We start from the raw sequence: 13,672 nt of genomic DNA on the forward strand, positions 1-13,672 counted from the left end.
AAGTTCCTCTCTGGGAGATGCCTAAAAAAAAGTGGCTATTTTAGAATTGTTGGTACACAAAAAAAGGCCAAGTTTTATACGAATTTAAAGGATACTGTTAAAGAGTGTCACGATAGGAACGACGTGGTATTGCTCGCATTTGACTATATGCAAAATGTTCATCTACCATATATACCTGTACAAGAAGTTTTCTATAAGATCCAATTAACGGTTATTGAATTTTGCATACATAATCTTAAAACAGAAATTTTTTTTTCTATATTTATCACGAAGGACAGGCCAATAAGGGCCCTAATGAAGCATGCCCTTCTTGCCCTGTGATAGGGATTTCGGTGTCATAAAAAGGTACTTAAAAAAATTGAAATTCATAAGTCATCATTAGACTTCGGCAAATATGCAAATAAAAATGTAGAAAATATGCGCATAAATATGCACGTGTTTACCCGAAAATATGCAAATATTTTACAAAATATGCATACAAATAAATAAAAAAATCGTAAAATAGTAACAATTTTATTTAAAAAAAAGTGTACATAACTAAATATTTCCTACTATTCATTAAGATTTACATTTATTTTAAGTAACTACATCATTTTTAAGTATGAATAAACTTATTTAGAATTATGGTAACAATAAATGACCAAGTGGTGTTCAAAATTTTCTAACAAAAACTTGTGGCTTCTGTCTGAGTACATATATTTATATATGGAAAAACTTCGTTCAACATCAACTGATGTAACGGGAGCATTTTTCAAACTAACCAAAACATTTGGTTCTAAATTAATTGTTTCCGAAATATTTCCAGCTAGAACACTGACTACTTCAGAAAGAATATGGTAACCTTTATTTTTTTCCATAGTAGCTTCAAATTTTTTTAAAATATCTTTTCCAATATTACCTCTAACGTTCCGACAACATGACGCAAATTCTTTTATTAATGCTGTACTTTCGAACAATGACAGTTTTGGTGATTCTAACTGAGTAATTGTTTTTTGAACAAAACTAAAATTTGATTTTATAAATGAAAGTTCTTGTTGAAGCAAGTTACTCTGAAAAGTTTGTTTAGAATCCAAAAGAGATTGGGAACTTTCATCTGTTAACGTATCAATTATGTTCTTTATTTTAACAAAATGATCTGCATAAAAATTAGCTGCTTCTAACCATGTTCCCCATCGCGTTAAAATAGGTTGTGGTGGAAGAGGAATGTTAGGTAGCATTTCTTTATAAAGTTGAATTCTTATAGGAGATTTAAGAAATACTTTTTTGACACTGGATATCATGGTATTTACAAGAGGAAACTTTTTTCGTATTTCCTCTGCAACTCTGTTTAATCCATGCGCTACACAAGTAACATGTATTAAATCTGGGAAAAATATTTTTAAATTTTGTCCTGCTTTCACCATATAAGGAGCAGCATCCGATAAAATAAGCAGTAATTTATTAGAAGGAATAGTTGTCGGAAGAAAAAAAGTTGCTAATGTTTCTTGTATAAAACGCGAAATTGTTAAAGCATTTGTTTTCTCAAGTTGCTGGCATGAAATAAGATGAGATTTTGGTAAGGTATCTTCTTTAAGAACACCAATCAATAAATGAGCAATATACTTTCCTGAGGAATCAGTGGTTTCGTCTACAGATATGTAAAAATAATTATCTGCAATTTCTTCCTTAATATTAATTAACACCGACGAGTATAGCCCGTTCACATTATTTCTTCTTAGAGACCGATCACTTGGAACATTAAGTTTGCAATATTTTTTTAGAAACGAACTAAAATTTACATTTGCTAATTTTGAAAGCGGTATGTTTGCAGACACTAATGCGCGACACAAGTCTTCATTAAAAGTTTCTTGCTCATCTAATTTTTTTGAAGTAGATTAGCCATTGAAGTTTGATGTTTTCCTCCTATTTTTCCTTTTTTTGCAATGTGTGAAGCAGTTCTCACATGTTGGTCTATCTGAAATTTCTTCTCACATGCTATCTATAAATAAAAATAAAAACCTTTATTTTAACCCAACCTTTAAAATATAAAAATATACAAGGTGTTTTTGGTTAATCAAATAACTGGTTTGGAAAAAAAAAACACTCGCTAAGTGTTTTAAATGCAGTATTAATCCACAAATTAGTTTTTGTTACTAACCATTAGTACATCATATAACTTATTTTAAAATTCAACAAAAGTTTTTTTTTTGTTAATTCAATTACAATAAAAATAATTGTGTTTTAGAATAGCTGACTTCATAAAAAAAGTAAAGGTGAAAAATTTTTCTAAATACACACCATTGTATTGTACCATGGACAATTTTTTCTCACTAAAGGAAGCTATTTTTCATTTAAAAACAACCTACGAGTACTAAATTTCAAGTAAATACGTTTATTGGTTTTAAAGTTATTGTTGTTATTAACTAAAAGAATTTAATTTTTTTTAATTTTAACACCCTGTATCTCGAAAAGTAAATAAGTTTGACCCCTCATTAACTATATCGTGTTGTTCAATTTTTCGAGAAGTATCTACAGTCAAACGTTGTAAGTGTCGTTTGGAAACACCCTGTATGTATGAAATATAAGATATTTAATAGAAAATATTAGATACTTACAATTTTGCCACAGACTGAACAGTAGATTTTTCCCATATCCATAGACAGCTCTTTATAAGGTTTAATCCAAGTTGAAGCACTGGTTGTTTTAGGCATTATAAAATCACAATCTTCCTTTTTGTTACGCACAACGAGTGTTTACGCTTTGAATATCAAAACAAAAATGATTTACAAATCTGAGCATCAAATTAGAAATGTTTAGGTACCTAATTCAATAAACTGGGAGATTTTGGAAAATCCCTAAATTAGGAACAAAACTATTAGCCGTTTACCTGCTGTTAAGATACAATAAATTGTAGATAGATTTGGGGATTAGATCATAAAATGCAAATGAGCGAACCCTTAGCGATTATCCAATAACTGAATGCCTCAGTGACCGAGACTTTCTAAGAATGTTGAGGGCTACTTAAATTGATCTTCTTTGAAATTGTAAATGTTTTGTACCTGTAGAGATTACGTACTTAGATCATTTCTTGATTAAAATGACTACAAAATTTTATACAAGAATTGAAATAAATTGGTATGTTTAAAAATTTTCAAATACAGTATAAAAATCTGAACTTTTATGCACTTTATGCAAACTTTTATACAAATATGCCAAAATATGAAATATTTGCATAAAATATGCACAATATGCAAAATCTGCAATATGCATATTTGCCGAAGTCTAGTCATCATCATCATCCTTGGCTCGACAATCCTCTGTGGATCTTGGCCTGCTCTAAGATTCGTCGCCATTCTGTTCGGTTTCTGGCAACATGTTGCCATCTTCTGATTTTTAATATCCGTAAGTCGGTTTCAACTCCATCTAACCACTTAATTCGCGATCGGCCTTTGCTTCTTCTTCCTACAGGTGTTCCTGTGGTTAGCTTTTTAGCAATCGTATTTTCTGGCATTCGTATTATGTGTCCAGCCCATCTAAGTCGCTGTGTTTTAATGAACGTTATGACATCTGGCTCATCAAAGAGCTGATACAATTCAAAAGTATACAGAAATTCATAAGTACACGGAAATTATTGTTAATTCAAGTGCAAAAAGCAAGTTTACTGTAAAAGAAGTTCAAACTAGTGAGATTCTTGATTTTAAGCAATCGTGGTCTAAGTATTATAAAAAGACAAGCCTGTCCACCGAATCCCAACAAATAAATGTTCCTCGATCTCAAAAAACTCATTTTGCAAATTCGACCTTTAACCATTATGTATATAGCTCCGAAACTCCAGGTTATGTAAAAGCATCGGAATATATTAATAGCATTTTTGGTGTTAATCACTTCCATTTGGCTTTACCGAAAGACAACAGCCAATTTAATATCGAATGGCCCAAAATACCAGCATATTCTGAAGACATGGTGCCACTTTTGGAAACAAAAATAGGCCATTTGCAAAGCCTTAACCAGTGGGTACCAAAAGAAAAGCAAGAGTTTTACGTCAACATAACAAATTCTTGGAAGATCAAGAAATCCAAAACCAAAGCATCTTAATAGAACTGAAAACCATGTTTTTTTCGATTTTGTTTTAAACTTAGTAAGAATAATGTTTTATTTCTATGTTTTATATTATATTATTACTTTAATTTTGGTTAAATATATTTTTGTGGCTGTTTTTCACAATAAAATTTCCATATTATAGGATTATATAAAAATATAAAAACTTAAATTTGCTTTATAAAATGTTTATTTCTGAAAGGACCTAAGTAAATTTTTTTGAAAAATCTGTCCAATAAAGAAAATCCAAAATTCTAGATTGATTTGATTAATACACACCTTTAACCGAACCATAATAATGATAAAAAAAAAGTTTGAAATATCAAGAGGTTAAAAAATAAACAACATTTTTCTGTTTTTCTCAAAACTTGAAAATATCGCTTAGTCCCTTTAAAAAATAATCGATTCAATTGAAGTTACTAGGTGTCTATCAGGTGCTTCTTTGACGTATTCCTGGAAATTTTCGGTGCAAATAGTTCATCTACGTATTTATTTCAGTTGTTTTGTGTAAAATAAACGAACAATCTGTACATATAATATGTTCGCTTAACTTCCCATACAAAAGTTTTTTACCTCATCCTTTTATTTTTTGTTTATTTTTATTTACCCCGAAACACAATAATGTAGACATAAGAAATCAAAGAAAATTGAATATTGTTTTCTTAACGCTCGAGAAACTAATAACTTCCACACCAAGAGTTGTTCCTTTTAACCGAATGAAAACTTTTTCGTTCATTCGAAGGCACTTTGACATTTTTCTTTTTTTTTTGTACTTCAAGAGTGGCATAACGGATGAATAGCGAGTTGAGTTTGGCTACTACTGAATCTTAAAACAGATACACTTCAATGAGCAAAATAGGCCAGCAACGTCATGAAATGTGGCTTTAATTATTCGAGGAAGGAGAAATAAGTTCGTTACGTAAGTTAGATAGATTAGGCAAATAGATATGTGAAATATGGAATTGGCAATATCTCTAATTGATAAATAGTAATTAATGCAATAAGGGCGTAAAGTGGTACTTTTTTGTGGAATGGAAAAATGAGTGAAAAATAACACTTTATGCTTGTGTTGCTTACAATCTTTTTTCTACAGACCTATACACATATTTAAATCAAAATTGATATTTGGAACATTTTAATTAAACTTCTTCAGTAAATATAATCTAGTGACGACTACATAATAATTGAGTTGATAATTATGGACAATAATACTGTACTGATTGAATTAATTCGGACAAATTAAAAAAAAAAGAATTTTTTCTAAAACTATAGCTTTTAATCATTATATAGGGGAGAGTGTTGTACCTTTGTACCTTTGTACCTTTGAAGCATACAGAAGTAGATACAACCTTTATCTATAAATGACAAAGTATAGGTCTACAGATTCGTTTCACTTACATTTAAAAAAAAAAATTTTTTTTTGACAGGTACAACATTATGTTGTACCTGTGGTCAGAGAACAAATTACCTTCGATTAAGAAGAAACAACATAAACAAACGGAATCTTATTTGTTACATGAATTATAAGATGACAAACATGATTACATTACATTGTATGTATCAAATTTAACATTAAAGGACATCATATTTTATTGTCGTTGTGATGTTCCAACCAAATCTGGAGAAGGCAGTTTTTTTATTATATCGCCTTCGGAGACACAAGAGACTTCCTCATCTGAATAGACAAATTTATTGTTTCCAATAACTGTTTTTAAATATTTCACCATGTATTCGTCATCTAAAACCTCAACTATCTTGGCAACATAGTGTGCAATATTCTTTTTACTGGCCAATTTTACGAGAACAAAATCACCTTATTTTAATTTAGAAGAGCTCAGTATCTCTTCACTTTCTTGTTGCTCTAATGAATAATTTTCATTTTTGTTTGCCACAAAAGTTTCTAAATCCTCGTCACTTGAATTCTTTGTTATATTTTCATCTCTTCATCAGATTCATCTGAACTATCGCAGAGAACCTTCCTTTTGACTGACTTTGGTTTTTTCACCTTACTTTGCAATAGTTCCTCGTTCTCCGGGGTGTCTGTCAAAATTCTTGTTTTACCACGCTTTCGTCCCTTTTGAGACGTCTTTTGAGCTACGGCTTTGGGGAATGGGCGCACTACAAACGGGCTTTTGAAGTCAGCGTTATTTGCCTTGTTATCAGACTGCAGTGGAAGTGCCGGTGTCAAGTTTGATGTTGATGGATTTGCGGATAGTTGAAGGCTTGATGAGCAAGATGCCGTATTAGGATTCTCTTCTGATTCTGAATTTGGGCGATTTGTTACATAGGACGACAGATATTCGTGGTCGCCAAATATATTTTTATTAACAGGCCATATCCCTGTTTTTTCAAATCCTTTGACAATGTTTGCAATTTGCTTTTGCAAATGCCTTGCCTACGAGTTCAGCTACGTCATACAAGCTTATAGGACGTCCATAATGGGTCATCATCCACTCATTAGCTATGGTGTTGTAGTAGGTTTTGTATGGTCCAAAAACAGTCCTGTCAAGAGGTTAAGTTCTGTGCGAGGTGTGTGGCGGCAACGTTAATAGCACACTATTATTTTCCTTCGCCAAATCAATCACGGAAACTCCAATATGGGACTCGTGATTATCGAGTATTAGTAGCACTTTTTCTTGCTCTCTCGGCTTAACGTGGGCTATAATATGCTGCAAGTAGTGTAAAAAAAGCTTCTCGTTTGACGATCCTGATGGATTTGCGCCTCCAATTGAACTCAGTGGTGCACCATATAACATGTGATCCTTGAAAAACACACGAGGGAGTATCAACATGGGCGGCACATGGTTACCGATGGCACTAACCGCTGCAATCAAAGTTACATTGATTCCTCTTTCTCCGGATGATATACTACCCAGTTGCTTTACACCTTTTAAGGCTATTATCTTAGGTGGGGCATGGACTGAAGAATTCCCGGTTTCATCTAAATTATAGATGTTGGCAGGGGAAAACTTATAGCGTGACATTACTGCTTTAAGATTGTTGAAAAAAGCTTGGATATTTTCTTTGTTAAAACTGGTTGACCTTGCCAGGCTTATATCCTCGGGTTTTCTTAAGGACAATGATGAATGCCGATTCATGAAGTGTCTTAGCCATTCTTTGCCTGCAGTTGCATTTGAAGTAAAATTGAATGGTGTTTTTATCTTGTTTTCATGTCCATAATGAGCAACGCTGCCTGTGTTAAGTACTGCTCCAACTATGACTCTTGTTTAAGTGAAAACACTTTTTTAACATCGTTGTTCGCGTTGTATTCGAATGTAGGACGTTTAGAGTTTACATGAATTCGAACATGATTGGATAAGGTTGATCAACAAATATAATATTTTTTGGCAGCTTGTCGACCCGGAATCTTATTTTCGAGGACGTCTTCGACAGCTTTCTACAAAGCACCTACATCCACTTTGTCTCTTTTATACTCTTATACTAAACATAGTATATTTCTTACCTGGGAAATTATAGATGTAACCAGCAACAACTTTGTAACACACCGAATCTTTATGTTCTCGCTAATTATTTACTTTTCCATCCATCCAATGGTACTACAGCCCAACTTGGCCTCCTTCAACAGGCTTCTCCAATCATCTCGATTTACCGCTGTTCTTTTCCATGAACGCGTTCCCAGGCAGTTCCTGGCATCCTCATCGACTTCGTCTTTCCATCTCTTTTTAGGTCTTGCAACAGATCTTTTTCCCTGCATTCTTGCATTTAGTAATTTTCTGGGGATTCTATTCTCATGCATGCGGACCACGTGTCCTGCTCACCGTAATCTCTGCAGTTTAGTGTATTGTGCTAGAGTTGGTTCGCTATATTGCTCGTATATTTATCTATTATACCTAATTCGCCAGTTGTTGTTTTCACTTATTGGGCCCAGTATCTTACGTAATATTTTTCTTTCAAACACATTTAATGCATTGGCAGATTTCTGTGTCACCACTTATGTGTCACAACCATTCACAACCAATTATTTACTTTTAACACAAAAAATTCGCAAGCCTGACTAAATTCCAAAGTCTTTATATTTATGAAGCGAAACTATTGTACCGATCTCAAGTGATCAATAGCAGAATGTTAAAGCAAAAATTCTTTCCAATACGGAGAAAACAACAATTTTACCGACAGTGTCCAAAGGTACAAGCGCCCAAAGGTACAATACTCTCCCCTACCATAAGTAGACTGAAAAATGTAAATGTTAAATCAGGTTAATCTCAATATTACCCAGTTAATATCGAGATCGAGATTCACCAGTCTAGTTGGTTAATATCCGAAGATAAACGATCTTCAGCATTCAATCGGACATTAACCGGCTAATCTTGACATTAACACAAGTGTCTTGTTAAAGTCCACATTGTTCTGATGCGTAATCAAGTGGCATTCGTGCAAGAAGTATTGTTATTTGAAAGTGAAAATTTAAGTTTTCAATATGTCCAATGAATTTAAAGATCGGTTTTACGAGAATCGTGATAAAATTATTTCCACAAAAAGGGATGACAACAGCTAAGAAAACAGTGTTGTCATATCGACGTTTATATGAGGCGCTCCGAGGAAAAAGGGCGAATACGCCAGTTACAGTTTTTTTTTTAATGCAATGGATAGCCTGATCATTATTCGAACAATGTACCACCATAACATGGTTTATTCGTCCTTTCTATTCAGAACTATAATAGGTTGACTTAACGGAAGCAAACTGTATGAATCTTAAAAAGTATGGTAAATGTTCCGTGGAACAACGGCGAATACGCCACCGCTACGTCGGTACACAGCTAGCCCTCCCACTTCTGTCTTGCCAAATTTCTGAATAAAATTTCCGTGATTTCCGTCTTATTTTACCGTTTTAAGCTACAGTGTCGTTTTGCTTATCAAAACAAGTAGTTTTTATTTTGATTAGTTTGAATAGTTTGAGTTACTTTACTAATAAAGTTAAAATTTTACTGCTACAATGTCAGAAAGAGAGTTTACAGAAGACCAAAACAAAGGCTACACTAGAAAAAGGTCGAAAACCGAAGACACGTGGCAAAAGAATGTGAATAAAGTTAAAAGAAACTCAGGTGAAGAATACAGCACCATTAAAAACAGAAAACTTGTGCCTAAGCGGACTGTGGGAAGTCCCTGTTCCTGTGGATGTTTTGAGAAAGTAGGTTTGGAGAAAATTAGTATAATTTTTAAAAACTTTTGGGAATTATCTGAGTATAACCTACAAAACACTTATTTATCTAAAAGAGTGAAATCTGTTTCTGTCAACCGTTGTCGCATTAAAAATCGACCTAGTCGAAAGTTACGTAGTATTGAGTACAGTGTACTTTTTGAAAGCAATGAATTTAAAGTCTGCAGAAAAGCATTCTATGCGATTCATGGTGTCACTGAAAAGAGGGTTCGAACTGTTTTGAATAAAGTATCCACAAGTGGCACTGTAGAATTGGACAGAAGAGGAAATAAAAATCCAGTTAACAAAGTAAGTGTAGAAATGAAAGAAACTGTAATGTTACATGTAAATAGTTTACCCAAATGTTCAAGCCATTACAGCAGAGCAAAAAGCCCTTACCGAAAGTACCTTTCCACAGACTTAAACATAAACAAGTTGTATGACCTGTACTGTGAGTGGATGACAGAAAATCACCCTTTAATTGAACCTGTCAGCTCACGGTTCTATCGTGACACATTTAATAAAAAATTCAATATTGGTTTCAACCCTCCTAAGTCGGATACTTGTAATTTTTGTGACAAAACAGATATGGAACTTTCAAATTGTGATGATTTACAACGTAACCAATTACAAGTTGCCAAGGAACTTCATTTAAGACGAGCCAAAGCAGTTCAAAAAATACTTAAAAGTTATAAAAGTAATAATGAAGACTCAGTTTCAGCAATTTGTATAGATCTGCAGCAAACTCTCCCTACCCCTAAACTGACGACATCTGTACAGTATTACAAAAGGAAGCTTTGGACCTACAATTTTGCAGTCCATGATGTTAAATCTGGAAAATGTGTTATGTACATGTGGAATGAAAGTACTGGAGGTCGTGGTTCATGTGAAATAGCAAGCTGCTTGTCCCATTACTTTGATTCTATGGATCATCAAGTCAAAAAAGTTGTGCTATTTAGTGACAATTGTGGCGGCCAGAACAAAAATATGAACATTGTTTTAGCTTGTTTGAAAAAAATTCATGAATTAAAATTTGATTTCATAGAACATTACTTTATGATTCCTGGACATTCATATTCACCTTGTGACAGGGATTTTGGTCACATTGAGTTAAGGCTTCGAAATATTGATGTTTATTCTGAAGACCACTATATTGACTTAATTCGTTCATCAAGGAAGATCAGACCATTCAAAGTAGTAAAAATGACATCATCAATGTTTTTTGATTTCACTGCTCTTCAGAAGTTAATTACAAAAAGAAAATCAACTGCTAGTTTTAAAGATGGTAAAGTATTTCTTTACTCCAAGTTGTTCAAACAAGGGTTTTCCATACAACCAACGTACCAAAATGTTTTATCCGAAAAAGTTGTTTTGCAGAAAGGAAAAGTAGGAGAATATCAACGCCATTTGTTTGATTTATCTGCCGCAGTTTTGTCTCCTAAATACCAACAGCCTATAAAACTTTCAGAGGAAAAAATAAAAGACATCAAGTCACTTCTTCCATACATACCGCTTCATCATAGGAGTTTCTTTGATGAGCTGATCTCTCTCCAAGAATCACAAACCAATTTGGCAACGCTAACTGGAGAAAGTCAGGATGATGTTATGGATTTTTGCTTGAATTAATAATTTATTGTTTGGTGTTTTTTTAGTTTTTGATTTATCTTAAACAGAACAATTTTTAATTAAAAAATGTTTTTCATATCATATCCTTTGAATAAAACTTTTTTCAATATCCTGAATTATAATTTTGGTTTAGATGGGGTGATCTTATTTGCTTAACAAGCAAAACTTTTTATAAAAAAAATAGTTTTTACCTAACCGCATTACAAAATTTTGATGACGTGTATATTCGCCCTTATTGAATTAAAAACACTTTTTCAACTTTAATCGCGTTTTTCTCAAAATGCCCATTTGGCGTATTCGCCGTTTGTCCACGGAGCGCCTCATATGTTGCCGAAGAAATCTATTATCGAAAATATATTTCAAAAGATCGTTTGCTTCAACAAGCAAAAAAATGAAACTAAATTCCAATCAGTTATTACCGACTGTAAGGTACGAGTCCTTCTTCATAAGACTTGTCATATGTCTTATTTATTTATTATTATGTTATTGTTATAGTAAGATGTTATTTAATACAAAAAATTTGAAAAAAATACATATTTAACTAAATCAACTGTCAAATTATATTGTCGAACTGGCCTAGAAATAAAATTTAATTTTATTAGATGAAAAGAATGCAAATGTGGTAGAACACTTTGATCCCACATAAGTACTGAAACGGGACGTTTTCTTATAAAAAGGAAAATGGGAATTTTGGCGTCGTTTCCGAGGATTTTTCTAAATGTAGATATAGTGTGCCTCTCCACTCAACATATTTTACTTGTCGTTCGTTTCCCATACTAAATAAAACGTATTCTTTATAAAATATGTAAAGTATATAAGAAAAGGCTTAAAAATCAGTTGGATTTTATGGCTTAAGAAGATATTTTACTCCATAAAGTTCCTGTTATAGTATCACTAGAAACTAGAAAAAGATACTGTGGAAATTCTAAAAATTGCTAAAAGAAATTCGTGTCAAGGGAAATAAATATACAACTGAATGAAATCTTTATTGAACTATTGAAACCCTAATATTGTAAAATTTGCTACCCGTAATGCATAGTAGTAAAATTATATAGTAAACAATAATATGGACGTTAACGCCAGAACATTAAAAACACCACATAAAACTGATAAGAATATTTTTATTCAAAGAGTATGCTTCGACCATTAACCCAATAACGCCCAAATGATTTTATTCCAAGTTTCAAAATTTTACTTATCCATAATTATCAGTAATCTTGTTTTTAATAAGCAAATATTCATAGAATTAATTACACCTTTGCGGTTTTGTACGTTGAGAGTCGTTATTTCAGTTTTTAAAGTGAATATTTGGATTGTAAATTAACTAAATTTTGGACATTTAAACATAAAGGTGTAGTGTATTGGAAACTGCAGTTTACTCTTGCCTACGAGTAAGCGTAAAGGTTCAATCCAGATTGAACTTCCACTTCTGTCTCTTTCTGATGACGTAGACGAATCTCTGAACCTTCTTATCCACTGCATTATCTCTGCAGTTGAACTACATATTGGCAAATCTTCTACAAACTATACACGGAAGAAAGTACCATAATGGAACAAGGATTGTGAATACGCAGTTCGTCAATGTAAAAAAGCGTTAAACAGATACCGAAGAACTCGAAATGACGAAGATTTTGTGCAATTGAAAAAACTAAAGGTCAGAGCAAAATACGTGCTTAAAGAAAATAAGCAAATTTCACGGAGAGAATATACTTCGTCACTAAAATCCAACACCCTTTCTGCGCAAGAATGGACGAAGATAGGACAAATGCAGGGCCGTAAGATAAGTTTCGAAATTCAAAGTATAAATTATCAAAACAACGTTATCAATGACAAAAAACGAATTGCCAATTTACTAGCTGATTCGTTTGAACAAAAATCCAAAGGATAATACTCACCTAAGATATCATCAGGCAAATTATCTGGAAAGTTCTCCTCAAGAAAAACTGCACAAGAAATTGATCTTATTAACACACCCTTTACCTTAGAGGTACTATTGACGGCACTTGGTTTGTGTAAAAACACAGCCTCTGGTCCAGATGACATCTCTTTCATATTCTTAAAGAAATTATAGTTATAATTTTCCTAAGCGATGGCGAGAATCATATATTATACCAATTAAAAAAGTTTATAACCAAAGACAAAGTTTATCTAATTCATATAGACCAATATCGCTGACCAATATCGCTGTCCGAACCAAAGAACAAAAAATGAGATTGATTTCATAATATCAAATCGGAAAGATATTGTTCAGGATGTAACAGTATTGAATAAATTTTCAACAGGGAGCGACCATAGACTAATTAGAGCAAAAACCACTTTTAACACTGAAGTTGAAAGAACAAAAATGATCCTCAAAAAGAAAAGTGGAAGGTGGCTGTTCCCAGAAGATATAACACTTTACGAAGAAAATATTAGGACTAGTTTGGATACACACGACTTAGAGAATATCAGCATCAATGAAATGAACAATAATATTACTCAAATATTGAAAGAAGCTGAAAAGAAATACTGTCCTCGTCCTGAAAATAATAACAAAAAATTAAGCCACAACACAAAACATCTTCTAAAGGAAAGAAGAAAACTTAGGGAAAATCAGGATCATAACCAAAATGAACTAAGAATTTTGAATAAGAAAATTAAAAAGGAAGTTAGAAAAGATCTGAGACGATACAATACGATGGAAATAACTAGAGTAATAGAAGAAAACAAAAGCTTGAAAGTACTCAGACAGAGCATGTCCATTGAAAAAAAAAAAACGTCCACAAATTAAGAAATGAACAGGGGCAAATCATTGAGGATAGAGTTCAAATT

The sequence above is a fragment of the Diabrotica undecimpunctata genome, chromosome 2, assembly GCF_040954645.1.
Source record: "Diabrotica undecimpunctata isolate CICGRU chromosome 2, icDiaUnde3, whole genome shotgun sequence".
Lineage (NCBI taxonomy): Eukaryota > Metazoa > Arthropoda > Insecta > Coleoptera > Chrysomelidae > Diabrotica > Diabrotica undecimpunctata.